Here is a 21,257-nt window from a genome sequence, read left to right as displayed (position 1 = left end):
GGAAGTGAGGCAGTGCTTGAAGGCGGAATGCCCTCGGCTGGACCTGCCTGGTAAAGTAGTGTAGATGCCGGAGTTGGACCCGAAAATGCTAGCGTTCATTTCTAAGGCCAGCAAAGATCCGTGCAAGGCAATAGACAGATCATGGAGGAGCTGTCAGGAGAAAATACTGGATATTTCCGGCCCGCTCGCCAAGATTATGGACCTGGCCAAAAGAGCCAGGGACACCGGGGAGGAGATCGACCCGGAAGCCCTCGCAAATTGGAACCAGAGAACAGTATGCATATTAGGCAATATGAACTGTGCCATTTCCTCCGAGAGGAGAGGAGAGGACTACTGCTGAAGATTGATGCCAAATTAAGTGATCTAGCGTCCTATGAAGCCGGAGAAGCAGCGCAGGGTCTCCTCTTCGGAGAGACCTTTGGCAAAGAGATGGACAGGTTCATAGGCACCTGCACATCCCTAGTAAAAGCACAAGCGTCAATACTCAAGATCTTCCTGAGCAGACCGGCCACTACAGGGGTCGAGCAGCTGGTTGTTTCCACGTAGGCAGAAGACCTCAAAATCCCAGAACCCAGTACTGGGAAAACAAGCAGCAGGACAACTTTTTCCCAACAAGAGGGCGCTTCCTGAGAGGCTGCAGAGGAGCCGGCCAAGGCAAGAGCTTTACCCCAGGTGAGACCACCAAATGATCCTACGGTGTTGGGGGACATAGCTATTTTGGGGAAACTGGCACACACTTTCCAGCGATGCATGGGTCCTGCAGACCGTCAGAGGTCTACAACTAGAGTTGATTCAGGAGCCAGTGCAAGAAGTCTGGCCCCGAGAGCTAGAGCTAGCGCAGGCAGAGGGAAAGAGCTTACACCGTGAGTTGAGACATCAAGAGTTGAAGGGAGCCATAGAGAAGTGCAGAACAGCTCCGAGATTCATGAGCTCCATGTTTCTGGTGCACAGAAAAGAGAAGGTGTATCCAGTCATAAATCTGAGAGAATTGAACAGCTGGATTGTATACCGCCATTTCAAGTTGGAAGGCATACACCAGTTGAGGGACACCCTGAGAGAAGGGGACTGGCTAACGAGAATAAACTTGAAGGATGCCTACATTACGGTGCCAGTCCAAGCAGAGTTCAGAACCTTCCTAGCTTTTCTCTGGAATGGCAAACTATGGCGCTTCAGTACAATACCCTTTGGGGTAGCCTCAGTGCCCTACGCTTTTATAAAGCTGATGAGACTAGTAGCAGCAACGATCCAGGAGAAGGGGATCCGGGTGATTATATATCTAGACGACCTACTGCTCCTGGCAGCGGTTTGTCAAGTGCTAATATATAAGACCGCATGGGTGCAAGAGCTCCTTTCTTCGCTGGGATTTCTGGTGAACAGGGAAAAGTCAGAGACTACACCAGCTCAGAGATTAGACTTGCTAGGTTTCGTGTTAGACACCAGGAAAGCGACTCTAGAGTTGCTGCCACAAAAGATCAAGGATATCAAAAAAGAGATCAGAGACTGCCTGAGCAAGCAGGAGATATCGATCAGAAGGCTAGCGAGGATAGGTGGGATGCTAGCAGCATCTATCCAAGCTATCTTCCCTGGGGCCCCTACACTATCGAGCTCTGCAGAGGATCAAGATCAGGCATCTGCACCAGGGCCTGAGATATCATCAGCTGATACCCCTAGATCAAAAGTCCATCTCAGAACTAGAATGGTGGTTGTGGAATAGGGACACCTGGAATGGTCATGCGATATTCGGAGATCGTTCGGACCTAGTCATCGAATCGGATGCCAGCCGCGTGGGCTGGGGAGCGAGATGCGGGTCCCTAGAGCCTTGAGGGAAGTGGAGCGAAGAGGAGCTCCGTCTCCACATAAATTGTCTGGAGCTGCTAGAGGGCTCCTACGCCATCAAAGCATTCATGAGAGGAAAAGTGAGCTCATGCGTGCTGCTCAAAATGAACAATATATCACCGGTCAGGTACATAAATCGCTTAGGATTGACGAAGTCCAGATTGCTATCAGAACTAGCAAAAGACTTTTGACACTTCTGCCTTCAGTCAGGGACGTCAGTCATGGCAGAGTATCTGCAGGTTGAGCTCAATGTAGTAGCCGACTGGAAATCCCGATATCTGACAGAATCCAGCCATTGGAAACTAGATTCAGAAATGTTCCGACAGCTAAACCGACAGGGGGGACCAGTGCAGACCGACTTATTCGCGTCTCGTCTCAACGCACAGACGAGAAGCTTCATCAGCAGGAGGAGGCTGGACCCGTCCGCTCAAGGCACAGACGCCTTCATACATCATTTGGCGGAGGAGCTACCCTATGCTTTTCCTCCCTTCGTAATGTTGAGCAGAGTTCTGGCGAAGTGCCGGCAGGAGAAGACGGAGCTGATTCTGATAGCGCCAATATGGAAGTCACAATTGTGGTTTCCGACACTGATAGAGCTGACAGCAGACTTTCTACGGATTCTTCCAGATGGAGAACAGTTGCTCATGGACCCAGCTGGGTCGTTTCACCCTCTGTGATTGAGGGGGACTCTCCCGCTGATGGTGTGCAGAGTATCAGGAGACGCTAGACGCTACCAGACATTTCGGCACAAGCTGCAGAGCTCATCGCGGAATCATGGGTGCCATCCACTAGGAGGAGCTACAACGCGGCTTGGGCCAAGTGGTCGAGCTGGTGCAGAGAGAGACATTTTCATCCCGTTTCAGCATCTATAGTGGCGATCATGAATTTCCTAGAGCATCTTATACAAGATGGGAAAGCCTTTATGACTATCGGATTCTACAGGCCAGCCATTTCAGCAGGCCACCTGCTGGTTGATGAGATTCCGGCAGGAGAACACCCAGCAGTGACCAGACTCATAAAAGGGGTGCGGACCAAAGCGCCTCCAGAGCCGAGATTCAAGCAATTGTGGGATGTTAAGGTAGTGCTGTGCTCACTAGATAGCTGGCCGACAGACAGATATTTGTCACTGAAGCAGTTGTCAGGTAAACTAGCAGTGCTTCTATCTCTAGTGTCCTGTAAGCAAGTGGCGGATGTCAGGGCCCTGGAGATACACAGGAAATCATTTGGTCCTGAGGGATTAACATTCACAATAGCCAGGAGAACAAAATCAGGGTCCACCACAGTACACTACCCCTATTTCCCAAGTAACGTCAAATGGTGCATTGAAAAGTGTATTAAAGAAAATGAGAGTAGAACAGCAGAGTGCAGGGTGCCAGGTACTACACAGTTGTTGATAGCGCGAAGGAAGCCACTCCAGGTGGTAGCGAAGGCCACCATAGCTGAGTATGTATGTGAGGTGATGCAATTAGCAGGTATCGACTTGAGGGAGTACGGCGAGCATTCAGTGAGAGGAGCTATGACATCCAAAGCGTTTGCAGCGGGGGCGACGCTGGAAGACATTGTGCAAGCAGCTGATTGGGCTAGTGATTGTACTTTTAAGGAATTCTATTTTAAGCCAATAGGAGGGTTGGCAACGTCTGTGTTGGGGAAGCTTTGAACAAGCATAATGCTCACCTACAGTCTTGACATAGAATGAAGATTACTCCTGCTAATTGCGCAGGGAGTCTTGATTCTATTAAATACTAGGAGGCAAACATTAATTTCCCTCCCTAACATGTACTGTTCATGTGTATCGATTGCATGTTCATTGGAGGAACAGTATAAGGACTACACCCTGATATTGTGGTTTGTGTGATCGTTAGGAGAAGACCAGAAGAATAATTCAGGAGCGAGGATCCTTAGGCAGCAAAGCCAGGAAGTAATTGGGTAACATCCTGCGGAGCAGAGTTTGTATAAAGTTGGCATGGTTCACTCCATTGGATGGACATTGTGGTTCAAGTTTAAAGGATGCAGTTGAGAGCATTCGAAGAAGAGGAGGAGGAGTCCAGGGACAGGAAGTGGTCATAAACTGGACTGAGATTAGAAGGACTACAGAGACAGTGGGATTTCTAGTTTAAGAAAAAGAAAAGTTGAAGAGACCTTTTCACAGTTTTCTTTTGTTTGTTGTTGAAACTGCTGAAGAGTGAATAAAAGAAGTGAAGCATAATGCTCGCCTCCTAGTCTTTACTAGAATCAAGACTCCCTGGGCAATTAGCAGGGGCAATCTTATTAGACTGCAACCCTTCTACATCTGCAACTCTGCCTCTAATGTTCCTTTCAATCCCTGCAGCCTCCTTGAATGCCAGCACTTAGCTCCTCTGTCTGCCTCCATGCCTCCTCCTTCAGCAGCATGGCTCTATGAATCCAACAAGGGACTCCCAACAGCCCTTGCCAGGCATCTATAGTGGCCGTTTGTGAACAGAATCCTTCCCTTTCCTCAAAGGGCACTTAGCTGCACCTTACTCTTCATGAAATGGATCGATCAGTGCATTGCATTGCTGAGACTGGACTCAGGTATTAGCATTGCATTAAAGGCAATCTACGCTATGTAGTCTTGATTAGTATTAGTAGTACAAGGGAGTACCTTTCATCAAGCGTTTCATTTCACAGCTGGCCAGCCTCTTTTCCCACCCCTAACCGTATCGTCTGAACTCTTATTTCTTTTTCATTGTGTTTTTAGCTTTAAAAAACCCTTGAAAATGTACACAAATCCATGATCACATTATTTCACAGTAAAATCACATCTGAAATTAAATACAAAGATGCATAATAAAAACATTGTCATTTCATACCATCTTTGCCAGAAAGAAGAGAGATATGTGCTCCTCCACTTAAAATCAAAAATTAAATATACTAAAATGACACTTAAATCAGATGTATTCCTACAGTTCTTTCTGTTCAGTCAATCCAGTTAACATAAGAAATTGAAACAAGCATTTACCTAAGTGGTAAGGAATTCTGGACCAGCACATATTACAAACTCTCAGGCCACTGTTACTTTCCAGAACATTTTATGTATTTCTTAAAACATATTAAACGCTGGGCTTTAAGCGCTTCGCATTGCAGGAGTAGATGCTGAGATGTTTCATTTGGAGTTGTGCAGAATCTACAACAGTTTTTACTCCCCTACATCTTTTTCAATGTTGCCCCATTTGCTCTTGCTGGGAGGTTGTCAAATCTAAACCTCAATAGCGTTTAACCAACCTTCCATGACGGGAATTTGCATAGGTAGTGAGTTCCCAATTTTTTTTAACTCGATTATTGTTCTGGTAAGACTTGTATTTTTCTATTGTGTCACAGGTTCTGCACCAGTCAGCTCTCCACAGTCTCTGTTTATATGATCCAGGAGGATAATTTATTAAAGTTCCCCATTCTTCCAGTGTGTGTTTTGCCCAGAGGAGGAGGCTGTTTTTCAATTCTCCCTCTTCCTCTTTGAATTCTGCATACAAAGTATGTACTGGGGCAGAAACAGACGTATAGCTAAGCAGAAGTCTCTTCAAACTACATGGGTGTCCAAAGGTAGTAGACCCAGCTCATGCCTAATTAGGCTAATCGAAATGGACTGAGGAAGTCCTAGGACCTTCTTCCAAACTAGGACTTCATGGTGACAGAAATCTTCCTTCAGTAAACTATGATGTATTTCTATTCTGTATGTGAGCATAGGTATAAAACATTTCTCATCTGAGCTACTGCTTTGGATGCGGGGTTTAAGGTTCTTCGTAAACTGACCATATTTCATGGAAGATAGACAATTCATGTTAAAATCACCTGCAATTAAAGTGAGGCTGTCCAGCCATCTCTCACTCCATCCCATTAAAATCTCATTGATGTGGTCTATGGTTACAGATTGGGCATATTCAGCATAGTTACAGTAAACACTAAGAATTAATACTAGAGACTTTTTGTCTCTGAATATGGCTGAAGCTGCTAAAACGCAATAGAATGAATCATCTACCACTTTTAGCTCAGTGATGTGAATAGTTCTACAACCAATCAGTAACCGGCCCTTTGGGTGTCCTGTTTTCCCACTCATTGTCATTTGTTGGCAGAATGAATAGCCGTCCATCGACACTTGTTTGGTGCAGAAAGTTTCCTGTAAGATTACCACATCATATAGTCCCAATTTCTCTTGGGTCTTCCCTGCATCGAGAAGATGGTAATGTCCCCTTGTATTCCATGACCAAATGCTAAAGATGTGAACAAGCTCTTTACTCCATTATGGGGTGTTTTCCCAGAGGTTGGGCAAGCCATTGCCAATCTTTATATTGAGTTCCACCAGTTTTCGCCAACTCTTCTATCTTTCCATTCCCATGGAGCTCTTTGTTCCATTATAAGAGGTTTTCCCGGGGGTTGGGCAAGCCATTGCCAATCATTAAGCTGGGTTCTTTCAGATTTTTCAGGCTCTCATCTCCTTCTTTCCCATTCTTCGGCCACAGTTCTTTCTTTTGCGACTCCCTTAGGATATAGATGTTTAAGAACACCTCCTTTCCAGTTTACTGTGGGTTCTAAACATTTGCTATTCAGTTTTAGAGTACTGTAAACATCAAAGCCTCTCTGACGAATTTCATCCAGCGTGAGGAGGATCCTTTCTCTGATTAACCTTGAGCCAATCATAACCTTTGCCACGTCCCATCTCACTGGATCACAAAATTCGATACAGTGACTATTACCTGAAGTGATCTTCTGTAGGGCTGGAATATCATTAAATATAGTTAAGATTCATAGGTCTGTTCAGAAACGTAATATCGGGATCAGCAAATATCGCTTCCATAGTGAATATATCCAATAGTTCTTCACTACTTTTCTCATCTCAGTCAAGTGGAAGGACTTTGGTGGTAGGATTGGTATTCCCCCGTCTGTACATTGTAGCCAAACTGGTGAGGTTTGTGTTGGACAATTTTTGGATGGGAGTGCCGTTAGAGTCCCATCCCCACTCTCCCTATTGCAAGTGGCTGTGCTCCACTCCTCTCAACAGATGGTTCTGCTGCCATCATCTATGCCAGGGTATAGTCTGTGTTCAGCGACTTGTTACCCATTATCCTTGTCATTGTCATATCACCTTCATCATTATAGGTCTTTTGTTTCTGTCGATCTGCTGAAGATCCTGATTCCTTTAGGTCATCATTGCTGCTCAAAAATAATGATCTAGCCTGGGGTAGTGGTCCTTCCCCTGGATGGCAAGTCGGCGAGGTAGATTTTCCTACTATATTAACCTGACTTAAAGGATATTTAGTAGGAGGTTGGGGGGTTGGTATGAGCCAAGCCATTACATTTTCTTTCATTGGTGGAGGTAATCTCTCCTTCTTCTGCCTTAAAAGCCATTTACTCAGTTTCGATGGAGAGACTTTCCTTCCATCTTGCATCGGTGCCTCCACTGAGGTTAAGATCCTATTACCGCACTTGTCTATACTGTGATGTACATCTCTGAGTTGGGACTCAAGAGGTTCCCTCGGTAAGCCTCCTATCTGAGATATTGTTGGTTTTTCTATACTTCTTGATGGAGTTTCCTTGTACAAATGGAAAAGGTGATGTTCCTCTATGTCATTTAGAAAGTATTGAGCCGCAGAGTCACAAAGATCATTATTTTTCCTATTGCTACCATGTTTCCCAAATATTTGGGCCATCTTCAAGCTATCATTAGGTTTCTTACTTTCCTTTAATGTTTGTGAAAGTATTTTTTTCTGATTGTTCCACCAGGGCTTTAACTGACCATCTGGATGCATTACTATTTATTTTTTTAGTCTCTGCATTCTTGCTTTTTTTCTCCATCCATGTTACCGTTTGTTTGTCTTCCATTTGTATATTTTTTTTATGAGACATTTCAGTTTCCTGACTTTTTATACACTCCTCTGTGTTTGGTGCCTCAAACATTATCACTGATTGGTCTGATTGTACAGGAATATTTCTGAAGCACCTAATTCTATTTCAATAGTCTCCATTCTCAGTAATTCCTCGATAGTCTCCATATTCGTGGAGGAGTTCATGAAAGATGAAAGATCTAAGCCTGCTTCAATCGAGGGGCTAATTTCCAGTTTCGCTGTAACTTCCAATGGTTGGTCGGTAATTAAGTCTGACTCTGTTACTTGCTATAGATGTGAAGGCCCATAAAAATGTGGATATGCCTTTTATTGACCTCCAACATTTTTTATATAAATAAATCGGATATAAATGTGATTGGACCCCAATAATATTTGTATACATTTTATATAAATTGTATATACATTTTGATATAAATTTGATATACATTTCTAGTATAAAATTGATATTAAATTTAAATAATTCAATATCATGTTAATGTAATTTCTATATACATTTGATTGACCCCCAAAATGCTTGATATACATTTTGATATAAATATCCTATAAAATGGACAACACTATCATCATGGTGTACAAATAGATGACATGAGGACCACTCATACATTTGGTTGCATCCAGAAATATCCCTATTCACTTGAGTTAGCTTTAACACCCAGCAACAACAAATGTTGCCTTGCACTTGCCTACACAAAAGCCCAAACCATTAGCTTTGGCAATGCTTGTTCCATAATGATTGGCCCACACCGGCTACTCCAGTGGTGCCGCTGTCCAAATCCCCACCAACGCCTGAATAATCCCTTCACTTTAAAATGGAATATTGTGCTCTCACATCTTACCTCCAAAAGCCTTCTGAGTCCAGGACCAGGCAATCATCACAGTGGTATTCGATTCCCGGCTTCCCAGCTTCTGCACTTAACCAGACTGTGTGCGATCTTGTGCAAATCCCCTTATCTCCTGAGAATCGCCGTTCTGCTCTCTTTCAAAAGACAACGAGCCAACAAGAAGGCTGTAAATGACCCAAGGCACTACATTAAGGTGGGGTGGATGAATTCACATATATATGCATCCCCATGTTGTTTCCCCAGGGCCAGTGCTGCTCAAGTCCAACCGGCCTTTCAGCAGACAAATACAAATGAAGGGAATGTCCCGGAAAACAGGCAGGTGATAAAATGTGTTAAATCCCTTTTGATAAGTGGTTGCTGTTTATTTCACGGATCCTCTCTCGGATCCATGTCACAAGGCCCAATCTAGGCTCCCAGAGACAAATCTCAACTGTTCCTACTCAGCAAGAAGTGTTTTTGTTTGCTGCAAAGACATTAGAAGGCTGGAACTGCAGGCGACTGGGTTGGGGCAGTTTAGGCTGAAGCCTGCTGTTGCTCTGTGATGATCGGAGACAGCCGTGTAAACAAAAGCTGCCTGTTTATCTTCCGCTGCCTGCCACATATGCTCTGTTATTTCATGAGTCTTTGACATGAGGCAATGGCTCAGGAAGGTACTGTTTCATAATCTATGTTGTCATATGTGCATTGTGCTGTGTCAGCAGAAAACACACATGGGTGCTGATAAAACTTCAGAAGATGAGTTTATATTTTGAAAAAGGAAGCATGGTGGAATTAGCCGTTGTGCTGAGTTATCAAGGCATGACACGACAGTTGTTCTGCGATGTTCAGCATCAGCCGTGTAAACACTGGCACAGGAAAATACACATGGGATCTGATTATCTTTAGCCGCCTGGGTGCACTGCTATTTTCAGCATTTGATACAATGACTCAGGTTATTAGGCCAGCAAAAGGAAATGGCTGTTTCACAATGTATATTGATATAGTGTGCTTTCTGGAGCGTCAATAGAGAAACACATGGATTACAGGATGGCTTAGGTTTGCTGATAAGTCTTCAGAGGAAGAGATTGTATTTTGAAAAAGAACGGATGTCAGGACGGGCATGAGTCACGGGTATTAACAGGAAGCAGCAGGGTCTGTGGGCAGCTGCTGGGGTGTCTGTCTTTAGTCTTTACCCCTTAAAAGGGCCAGTTCTGCCTCAGGTTGCAGATCGCTGGACCCATTTGGATTTGTCAATCTGGAGCCGGGAGTTGAATTTTTGGCAACTGAAACCGTGGATAGTTTTAACATTTGAAAACCCTGGGATGGAGTCTCATGCCGAAGGGCTAATTATAGCTGTTTGCAGGACTTCAACCAAACTCGTCCAGGCTGTCCCTGAGTTAGTTGGATCTGTCAGAGCTCCAGGGCACTGAGCAGAAGGGCTCCCCTACTGGGGAGCCCTGATTGCCGGCCATCACTGTGAATACTAACAGGATTAGTCGCTGCAACCCTGGTTTGCAAGAATAAAAGGTGGATGGCTATTTATTTTATATTAAGCATGCATATGGCTTGGGGGCCATTTTAAGACCTGTGTTTCACTGTGCTGAGTTGTAGAGAATTTCACGAGCTGTTATTTGGAGTAATTGAACTATTAGACTAGTGTATCACGCTATACATTGATTTTCCAATATCAAGTGTGAGAATGTATTTGTCATATCATGTTATGATGCAGTTTATGAATAAATGTACCCTATGCTTGTAGCAAGTATAGTGGCGTAATGAGGCAGGCCTCAGTGTCACACGCTGCATGGCTGTTGAGCTTGTTAATGATTCTAATTCAGCACACACAGGATCAATGCGCACATGTATGTACCAAACAAGGCGTAGACTGCTGTCGTTCTTCAAGTTGGTGAATTCTTGGAGCTAAAAGACAGAATTCTGAGTTTTGGATCATGGGGACACACTGCAGATTTTGCGTTGCACAGTATTAAATGTATTAATTTGATACCTGTAAATATTACAGCATTTGATTCCAAATGTCTTAGCAAGGCTATATTTGTGTAGAAATACAGGCAATTCCTTTTTCCAGTTTCATAATTTTGTGAGTTTTTAAAATGGGCTTTCACTTAGTGGTAAGGGCGGGTAATTAAAGTAGAACACCACTTTTTTTGACTTCATATCTGCCTAAGAAAATGCATTAATATTGATATGCTATAACGACGGCAGGTTACTTAAATAATGAAAGACAGTGAAAATAACTACAACAAGATGATGTTCTAATTTTCTTGATTTTTCATCTACAAAAATTGATTGAAACCTAAAAAGCAAAATTCAAGTTTAATTTCCGTAATAGTAATCATAATTGCTACAATTATTCAGCGTTCAGTGGGGAGCGATTTTTGAAACATCTAAGTGATGTCGTTTTTGATGGTAAGGAATATCGCCATGAAAAGGCACCATAATTTAGCATAGTGGAATATTCCAAAATTGAGCTGCTTTCAGCTTCCCATTTGATTTCACCTGCCAACAAGGATGCTGCAGCTTTGCTCTCCAGCCTGTTCTCAAACCCTTTAAACGACACTCAATTGTGAACCCTTGTTCAGATCTGCGTGCCATGTAGTTTCAGTGCCGGCTGTCTGTCTGTCGTTTTCCCTTTGCCAAAATCCAATTCTACAGCATTTCGTAAACCGTCCAGGATCGTGGAAGCCTCGTAGTGATGATCACTAGCTGTGTTCTTTTGATGCTGTACTGCATGTTTTTGCTCCCTAGGGTATCCCCGTTGCTGCGGTGAACCTTTTTTTTTAGCAACCTTCTAGTCATTATCTTTAAAACTACTCTTTTCCTGCCGGAAGTCCCTGGGTCTACCGATCAATCTGTGACGCTCGCCCTGCAGTAACAGTGACTTCATCCAGCATTTGTAGTGAAATTACTAATGCTGAACCTTGCCCATACACGACTCTGCCGGCAGTGTGTGTTGCTAGTGGGGAAATGTGTTTTTAATCAAGTAGCTTTATCACACAGCCTGGTGGTGTCTGTCACCATGTCGTAAAGGATGTTCTGTAACCACATGCAGTTCTTTTGTCTCACTTTTGCCTGCAAGTGAGAAGTCTGGTGGTATCCCGCCGGTAATACCACTGGGATACCGCCAGCGCAAATAGCATTACTGCTACTCAGTCCGGTGCTATTAGCGCCGGATCATGAGTAGCAGTATAGCGTTAAATCCCCATTCACCATTCCCCGTTCGGTCCATTCGACCCAATGGGGTTGGGGGCGCTATTACCCCGGCTGTAATAGCGCCAAAAACGGCCAAAAACAGTCAGTAAGAGGACATTTGTACCTCCAGCAAAGAGCTGCAGGTAAAACTCCCACCTACTGCCCGGCTCATGATTGGGCCAACCCTTAAATGTAGTGGTAATAGCGTTAATGCCGCATTTAAGAGCTAAAGCCCAACTCATGATAAGGCTCCTTGTCTGCTGGGACGTCAATGATTTTCTATGGGAATTTGGACATCACTTTTGCAGCTGACAATGTCAATTCTCTGCAGTATGAACACGGCACAAATTATAACCTAAATCACGCATGGCAAAATTAGGTGGCAATCAGGAAGAAAGATTTGAAATGTTGGCACTTGGCTCTTTGGGTGTGTTCTCCAAACTACCTGAGTAGCAAAGTTATCAGCAAATCTAAGTAGGAATGCAGGTGCTGCATGCACATTAAAATTAATGTAGTTCATATTTTCAACAGGTAACTTAAAATAAAAATGTTGATTATTGTCTTTATTTGTATTTATTACAAGATAATTTGGTTAAACATGAAACTTGCCCTCAAGGCCTCACAGAGTGCTCTAAAGTCTGATACAAAAAACATACCTCAAGCAATTGCATTGCAAAATAACAAGAACAATTTGAAAAAGAATTCTTGGCAAAAGTGGTAAAAAAAAAAGTAAGAATGTGATTAATACATTGAGAAATAATAGTAAGAATATGATTTGAAACAATAGAACAGTTTGAGAAAAAAGCAATCAGAATAAAACTTAAAAAAGGAACGCTCATCACTTTGAGTTCCTGACAAAATACTAATCATGTGGGGGCCACTTTAAAAGTGAAAGTTAGGGAGTCCAAAAAAAGGGTGAGCTGCTGTAGAAAAGGCTTTCTTTTAAGTTTGTGTATTTCTCTCTCTGGGATGACTAAAGTTGTGTTTACGGAAGGCACGAGCCTCAACCAACAGTGACATTTTAAAGCTAGATAACAAAGTTGCTGGGCAACCAAATAACCTTGTCTGAAAATAATTCTTTGCTTGAAAGATAATCAATGAAGGGCATAATCAAATGCTGCTGAATGAAAAGTGGACTAGCGGGGTTAACGTGTAGCCTTTGAGGCACCAATCAAAATATCATTGCCCCCTTTACAGTCATAGAGGTAAGAATACAGTGGGGGACCCTTCAATGGGATTTTCCCATTAAAAAACGCTTTGTGAATCAGGGCCAATACATTATCACAGGGTCAGGTACTGTGTTGTTGATTTTGGACTTAAGATGCGGACACTTACTTTGCAATATGCTGTGTATTGATGGGGTTGGAAAATTGTATTTGAATATTTCAAAGATGTGATTGTCACTGAGTAAAAGCTGTTTTCTTTCAAGTTCCAATTCCAAATGTGTTCTACAGGATCCGGTTGAAGACGCATCCATAGTTTGATGCCTTCTAAAGTAATGTGTAGAACATTTGAGATGCTTCTCAGAATGTTTTAGTTGGTGTATAATGTGGTCTCTTTGATTCATTTTCTATTTTCGAGTATGCATTGCAATTGACATTATTTGGTCTGTGTGAGCAAAGCGTTAAAAAGCTTGTGCTGCTTCGGGCCTATTTTTGCATGCAAGGGAAGCGCAGAGTGTTAGGACTCATCTTTTCCATGTGGAGAGGGTGCTTGGTGATACTGCACACCACGCTTTATCTGTTGATTGTGAGAGAGAGGTGAGATACTGCGTGACAGTGATTTAAAATACAGTTTTAACTGTTTTCATGTATGTCTGGATGCCGCATACTTTTTTGCCCTCATGCATAGGTGAAAAGACATTTTAACCCCACACAATCACATTTACTGGCACATTTTAAAATAAAAAGTAAAATACTTCCATCTCAAAAAGATTACTGCCTCCAGAAACACAATCACAGCTCTAAACTCAGATAGGGGCGAAAGGGTTACCCGAATAGAAGATATCCAAGAGGCCATGGCCGAATTTTACGAGACCTTATATGCTTCGCAGCACCCCTGCGGCCAAGCGCAAGAGAAATTCCTGGAAAGGGTTAACCTACGTAAAATTGAGGGGGATGCCCATATTGGTCTACAACAAAAGATAACGGAGGAGGAGGTGAGGGGGTTATTCGGAAGCTGCCCGCGGGTAAGGCCCCTGGCCCCGATGGGTACACTGCGTCCTTTTATAAGACCTATGCGGGAGTGCTGGTTCCACACCTGACCTACCTTTTCAATTCCTTTTTAGATAGTGGGCAAATCACCCCGTCTATGAAAGAAGCCAAAATCTCCCTGATTCTGAAGGAGGGCAAGGACCCCATTGAAAGATCCTTCTATAGGCCAATAGCGCTCATTAACGTAGACGCAAAGATCTACACTAAGGTACTGGCGAATAGGCTCGAGGGGCTCCTCCCGGATTTGATCCATCAGGATCAGGCGGGATTCGTAAAGGGGAGGCAGACAGCGGATAATATCAGAAGGGTGGCCCACCTGGTGGAAAAGGCAGAAAAGACTCGCACACCGGCAGTACTTCTGTCCCTAGACGCTGAAAAAGCGTTCGACCGGGTGGAGTGGTCCTTCCTCTTCAAAACCATGGAAAAGATGGGGTTAGGAGGCGCTTACTTACAGATGGTAAAGGCGAACTATGAGGGCCTGCGAGCGAGGGTGGTGGTAAATGGGTCTTTAACTAGACCATTCCAACTCCAAAGAGGTACAAAACAGGGATGTCCCCTATCACCCCTGCTATACGCAATTTACCTGGAGCCCCTCCTGCAGGCAATTCGGGAATCTGAAGGAATACAGGGAATACTGTTTGGAGGCAGGCATCACAAGGTGGCGGCCTTCGCAGACGACATGTTGCTCGCCCTGACCAATCCCATAGAGTCGAGTACGCAAGCCAGGTTACTACTAGAAGACTTTGGGGAAGCATCCGGACTACGCATTAACATGCACAAGTCAGAATTGATGGACCTGACACTGGCAAGGGAAGAGAGGGAGGAGCTAAAGGGGACAAGGCCCTTTGCCTGGCGACCGGGGGGAATTAAGTACCTGGGGGTGAGAATCACTCCGGCTCTACGCGGATGGTACGCAGCAAACTACCCCCCTCTCGTGCAAAGAATTAAGAAAGATCTCCGTAAATGGCGGAACTTGCGGATCTCCTTGTTGGGGAGGCTAGAGGCACTTAAAATGGTTACCCTGCCGAGGCTGCTCTACCTCTTCCAAGCTATCCCTCAAGCAGTCCCAGCTAGCTTCTTCAAGGAGCTCCAGGTAATAACAAACAAGTTCATATCGGAGGGAAAAAAGGGCAAAGGTGAGTAGAATGCAATTTATGGCCCCAAGAAAAGGGGGGGGGACTAGCTCTTCCCAACTTCCTTCAATACTACGCAGGAGCAGACCAACTAAGGGTGATTAGGGAATGGCTGCGGGAGGGGGAAGGGAAACACTGGGTTCAGATGGATAGAGCGGTCACGCGACACGAACTGGGGGAGGTTCTGTGGCTACCCAGACAACACCGTCCGGGCCATATGTACCTTAGCTCGATCACCAAACTAGTTGCAGATAACTGGGACAGACTGGTCCAACGGAAGGAAATTACAACCTTCCCGTCTCCTTTCACCCCCATCTTCAATAATAAAAACTTTACCCCAGGGTTGGAAAGAGGGGCATTCCGGAACTGGCGGGAGGGAGGTTGCCGTTGGATGCGGGACATGTTTATTAGGAGGGGAGATCAGTTCCTTTGTAGATTGTAAAAAGGATTTCGCACTGGGGGAAGGTGAACGACTGAGATACTCACAGCTTCGACACTGGCTTCTCCACCCCATAAATAAGGAGGCGGCCACTAGATCACCGACCCTTTTCGAAAAATTCCTGATGACCAATGACGGCTCGAAAGGCCTTATTTCGCAGCTTTATAAGATCTTGGATGAGGCTACCCCGAGGCCGCAATGGGCATACATGGGACGGTGGGAAATAATTCTGGGCAGGAAAATAGTGAAGGCAGAGTGGAAGAATCTATGGAGGAAGATCCCCAAACTAGCGAGAGCCTCACAAACCCGGAAGGCCTGGTATAAGATATTATATGGGTGGCACTATACCCCAGCTCGGCTACGCAGGATCTACCCGGACTCATTGGGAACTTGCTGGAGGGGATGCAGCCAGGAGGGCACTGCGGAACATATTTGGTGGCAATGCCCAAAAATAGTCCCGTTCTGGGGAGACATCAAGCAGGCGATGGAACAAGTGTTTGGGGCAGAGGAAGGTATACCCCCAGAATGGTCACTATTAGGCTTGAGGCCAGCAGAAGGGCCGGCGGGTTCGAGGGGCAGGGAAAGAGCGAGGGTGATTCTCACTCTGGCAGCAATGACAATCATAGCCCAGAGATGGAAGAGTTTGATCATACCAACGTTTCAAGACTGGCTGCGTAAAGTCTGGGAGATAGTAGCGATGGAATGGGCATCCTACGCAATGAACAATACAATACAAAGATTTGCGGGTGAGTGGGGCGAAGTCCTTTCCTTTCTCAGAGACGATTTCAGGATCGGGTGGCGCCCGCAACGTCTAAGACTTCTGGACCTGGAATAACCCCGACTAGACACTTTGTGGTGTCAGGGAGTTACGGAGACTTTGGAACTGCACCTGTGGGAGGGGGGAAGGGAGGGAGGGGGAGTTATGGGGATTGTTAATGTTGTTGAAAAATTCAATAAAGAGAACTTTAAAAAAAAAAGATTACTAGGGCTCCTGGTGTAGTGAATCCCAATAGATTGAACAGAACCTCCAGATCATAGATAAAGGAATCCAGATTGGGGGTAAATAGCTGCAAATAATTTGTTTTTTATTTGTTAAAGAGTCAGCAGTTCAATGGCACGTGTATTGGGCGCTCTGTTTTTATCGGGACCAGTGGCAAAGACATGCAGATATATTTTAAAAATCAAGCAAAATGTCATTTATGTGTGACAGGGCCTATGGCCAATGTTAAAGCCAATATTTCAGCATGATATGTGGCAGGCCTATTTTAATTCCATATTCTGACTCTATATTAGTTTTGGATTTATTTAGAGACAATGGTCCATATTACAACACCGGCGGTAACCAATGGCGCTATTAGAACCATGGTTGCTGCCGGTATTGTAACAAGTCCGCCAATGGTAAATGGGGAAATACCGCCCCATTCCAAGGTTGGCAGGGCGGTAATTCCCCATTTACCATTGGCCCTTCCCCATTCACACTTTTGCCCCATAGGGCTCAATGGGACTGGGGAAGGCGGTAATTACGGTACCGCAAATTGCGGTACCGTAATTACCTCGGGGGTCCCTTTGCAGGTCCCTACTTTAAAGGGCTGATCCAGACCAGCCGTTAAGATCGGGAACTGCAAAGGGACCTCGTAATCAGGCGTTAAGGGTTTAACGGCGCCGACACCTTTTACGGCGCTAATAAACCCTTAACGCCAGGGTCATAATGACCCCCACTTTGTATTCCAACCGATGGATTTCTGGAATTATCTGCGTCTGGTTCAAGAAGCCCTAGCACTTCGGGGGGCCTTCAAGACCCATTGGCTGTGGGGATCAGAGTATGGGGTCAAATGTTTTCTATGATTCGGCAGAGTTGATCCCCCACAGCCGGCTCTGCCAGATATTGCCGGGTCTTTAAACACCAAAACTTTTTTTGCCTGTGCAGGAATCGGAACCCCTGTATTACCAGCTCCTTTGCACACCCCCCCCCCGTCACTGCTTTGGGGTTGAAATGTCACTTTAAAAGGGTTACGCCTCAGGCCAGACAGTCGTTGAAGAGGGAGCGGGGGTGTGATGACATATATTCTGGATGTTCCAAGAGGCGCAAGTCTCAGCATAATGTTGTAAATGCTCCCGCTGCAGTAGGACAGCCACAGTGTCGAGAGAGCTGACTGAGTCTCGGGAAACATGGCCCAAAGCGACATGGCGTGTTATGAGCACTGTTTATGCTGGTGTACCTGAGCAGAAGGGGGTGGGGAACAAACAGGTGCTTTCAGCAAGGGGTGGGCCTCATTAGCGATGACGAATGTGCTGCACCCATAACTACCTGCGCCAATGTAGCCAGTTCTAGTTCGGAAGGAAATAATGTGCTGTAAATATTTTAGATAGCATTTTTAATGCTCCGTTGAGCCCAAACAACAATGTCCTTAGGCCCGAGGATGATCCAACACCTGTACATGTAACAGCAATTCAACAGGGTGAGCTTGCACCACCTCAGTATGAAGAAGCCATTAGTGTGGTGGTGAATGAGGGTTAGGGGGTGTGGGCTATGTGGAACCATGTGTTACCCTGTTTCTCATACTAGCACACTGAATGGGTTAGATGTGCTGATGGCCTCCATGCAGGCGGCTGGGTTACAAGCCAGTGCCAGGATGACCCCCCCCCCCAGGAGCTTTTAGACACTGCACACACTAGCTGCTATACACCCCTTGAGGCATTTCTTATTAACCCCGATACAAATCTATATAACAATGACAAAGTTGCCAGTGCAGGTATTCCAGTGTATTTGTATGAGGTTCCCCAGGCAGCTCGTGTTGATGCTCAAGATGCTGGCATCATTAATATTGTCGGTGCCAGTGAAACAGTTGCATGCAATGATGCTGAGGCTAGCACTCAGGAGGGCAGCTTTAATGATGCTGGGGAGGGGTATAATAATAGTCAGTTGAACCCTATTAACATTTCAAATGACCATGTGGTAAGTGAAAGTGATGATATTCCACCCGATGTGTTTGACACCCCTCAGGAGCTTTCAGACCCGTCACACACTACCTGCGGTGCACGCATTGAAACACTGCCTAATGATCCACGTCCAATTATGTACAGTGATCCTAATGGCGCAACTGAACAGTCATGTTCTATTCCACCCAATGTGCTTGATCTTCCCCAGGCCACTGGTGTGTATGCTCAAGATGTGGGCATCGTTAACATCGTTGCTGTAAATGAAACAGTTGCATGTATTGATGCCACTGCTGCCACTCAGAAGGGCGGCTTTAATGATGCTGGGGAGGGGTAAAATAATAATAGGCAGTTGGGCACCGCTAACATTTCAAAAGCCCTGATGACCAATAGTATTACTATGGCTACGTGTGAGCATATATTTTTTCTGAAAGACACGGGGGACCCCACACTCTGCGTTAGGGTATTAGTATAACAATTAGTCACGGAAAAGCAACCAGAGGGAACAATTTAAAGATAGGTATCCAGGAATTTTATTGAACCTGATACATTTTACATATATGAGTGAAATCATGATTGAATCTGCACTTACGGCAACGATTTACATAGCAGGAAAAAACTTTTTAAGAACACATCTATATAATAAAATTCATACTATTCAATCGTTCAAACATTCATCCACATGCATCCGTCAACCAACAATCCACTCATACCAAACACCAATGGGTACAAAGTATCAAATCTAAAAAAAATCATGACATATAATTCACCAATTGGATTATTTATAGAAGGAATGTAAAATCAAAATGTTGGGCCACAATAGATAATAAAGGTGGCCAAAAGTTGAGATGGGACCCAGAAGTCTCCGACCATGACCTCATCACAATTTTCGCTCTCTAACGGTTTCAACGTATGTACTTTATTATAGTAACGTCTTCATCAGAAGATACATTCTACAAAAAAAGAAGAACGGGAAACATAACTCATGGATCCCCTATACTTTGATGACAACATGAAACAATATATTAAAACCCAATACACAATAACACAATTATTAAAAATCAACATGTGAACATAAACAACATCCTGCTCCCACCCAGAGTACACATCTCTGAGGTGGACCGTGGGTGTCAGACAGGAAAAGTGCTACCATCGTGAATTGAGGTCTTAAAGTGCAGCGGAACCAGGTCAAGGCCAGAAACGACACCACTAATTCACAGTGACACAATCATCGAAGCCTCTCGGTTTTGAGGTGTTGGGAGTACAGCAGATGGTATCTGATTATCCTCACTGGCCCTCTAGTATACTACTAGTGAACTGAACTGATGATACAAAGCAATCTAAGCGGACTGCATCTTACACCTTGCTGTGTGCTAAAACTTACTAAGCCAATACGTAGGTTGGTAAAAAGTGAAAACTAACCTTGGTGTAGAAGGGGGGAGGCAATTCATGACTATTTTTATTTTATTTTAACTGGGTCGGCTGTTTTATTCAGATTAACAGCGTCCACAAGCTGGTTCCTGCACAGGGAGTAGTTGGGCTCACAGAAAATTCCGCCCTATAAGGTATAAACATAATTAGGTACAAATAGATGCTGAGCCCATCCACAAAGGAATGAGGGTCTAAAATCTCCCATCAGCAGGTCTTACCTGATCTGTCCAATTAGTGACACAACTGAAGGAGTGAGTGTACTGGCGCCTACGGACGTCCCACGCTGAGCCACACTGGTGTGTTGGGTCCCTAGGTAGCAAGAACACATGGAGCCGATAACTGAACTACATAATCTAAAATACATGAGTCTTAAAAATAATGATCCACGCATTGTGGTCGCAGTGATTCTAGCTAGCGATCCCCCCATAAAAGATGCGGAATGTAGGGTGTTATTGCCCAACAACAACTGGGTGGACTAGCTAAAGCCCACAATAATGAGATACTATGTGTTCAGGATGAACACTAGGGCAGCAAAAAATAATTATAAGAACACCCTCCCCTTTCTTATTTTGAAGCCGCCCATGGCCTGGACGCCGCGGCACCGGCTGGATCCACTTACCTTCGGCAAAAATAAGATGTTGCTCGCCTGGCTGCTACCGGCCGAATGCCTTGGGGCGAATGGGCTCTGACGGACGTGGACGCTCAGCAACGCTGTGTTGCTTTCGCTGTCGGTGATCGTTCGAACAATCACATGACCTAACGTTTAGGTCGTACTGTCATGGCAACGCAGTGACCTCCAAAGGGCTAGAAAGCTCGTGTGATTTGTTTAGTACGAGATACCGAACAGTGTACTCCAACAGTGCATACGAGATGTTAAATTTCTAATTGAAGGATTCGATTTGTAGCCAAGATGGGAGTTTAAACACTACAACCTAACATGGCTCCATCAATGTAACCAAGACGGGAGTTGAAAACGCAACAAACTAACGTGGCTCCATCGATGTACAGCCGTCATTTGTTCACACAGTGCAATGTCGAGCCAGGTGGAAAGCATAAGTATACAGTAGCCTACACTTGGGGAGACTCGTCCATATTGCAAGACCACAAGGGTCATAGAAGCAAAGATAGGAAAAATTAGTATTAGCTGAAGACTGCACAATTTATAATAGTGCCCTGGCATGAAGAATGCAGTCGCTACAGTCTGAAGAAGACATATGTTATTCAGGCATGCTAATGTTGGAAAGGATAAGTTTACAGTAGCCTTCACTTGGGGGGAACTCGTCCATATTGAAAGACGTGTGAGCATGTATCAGTTATTAAAAAGAAAAAAAAGAAAAAAGACCCACCCCACTTTAAAACAAAGTTATAGAAAAGTGTTG

The 21,257-nt window shown here is 44.6% G+C and overlaps 1 long non-coding RNA gene across 1 annotated transcript; it reads right to left on the bottom strand.

The window, feature by feature from the left end:
* Positions 1–18,969: 18,969 nt before the first annotated feature.
* On the bottom strand, positions 18,970–20,640 carry LOC138579918 (uncharacterized). The gene is made up of 4 exons (XR_011304159.1): positions 20,498–20,640; positions 20,097–20,187; positions 19,870–20,005; positions 18,970–19,400 (listed from the first exon to the last, which is right to left on the bottom strand). It is a non-coding gene; the product is annotated as an uncharacterized lncRNA (long non-coding RNA).
* Between the last annotated feature and the right edge of the window lie 617 nt (positions 20,641–21,257).

The sequence above is a fragment of the Ambystoma mexicanum genome, chromosome 1p, assembly GCF_040938575.1.
Source record: "Ambystoma mexicanum isolate Mex_15411 chromosome 1p, UKY_AmexF1_1, whole genome shotgun sequence".
NCBI classification, from domain to species: Eukaryota; Metazoa; Chordata; class Amphibia; order Caudata; family Ambystomatidae; genus Ambystoma; species Ambystoma mexicanum.
This window is presented reverse-complemented; position numbering and strand designations above follow the sequence as displayed.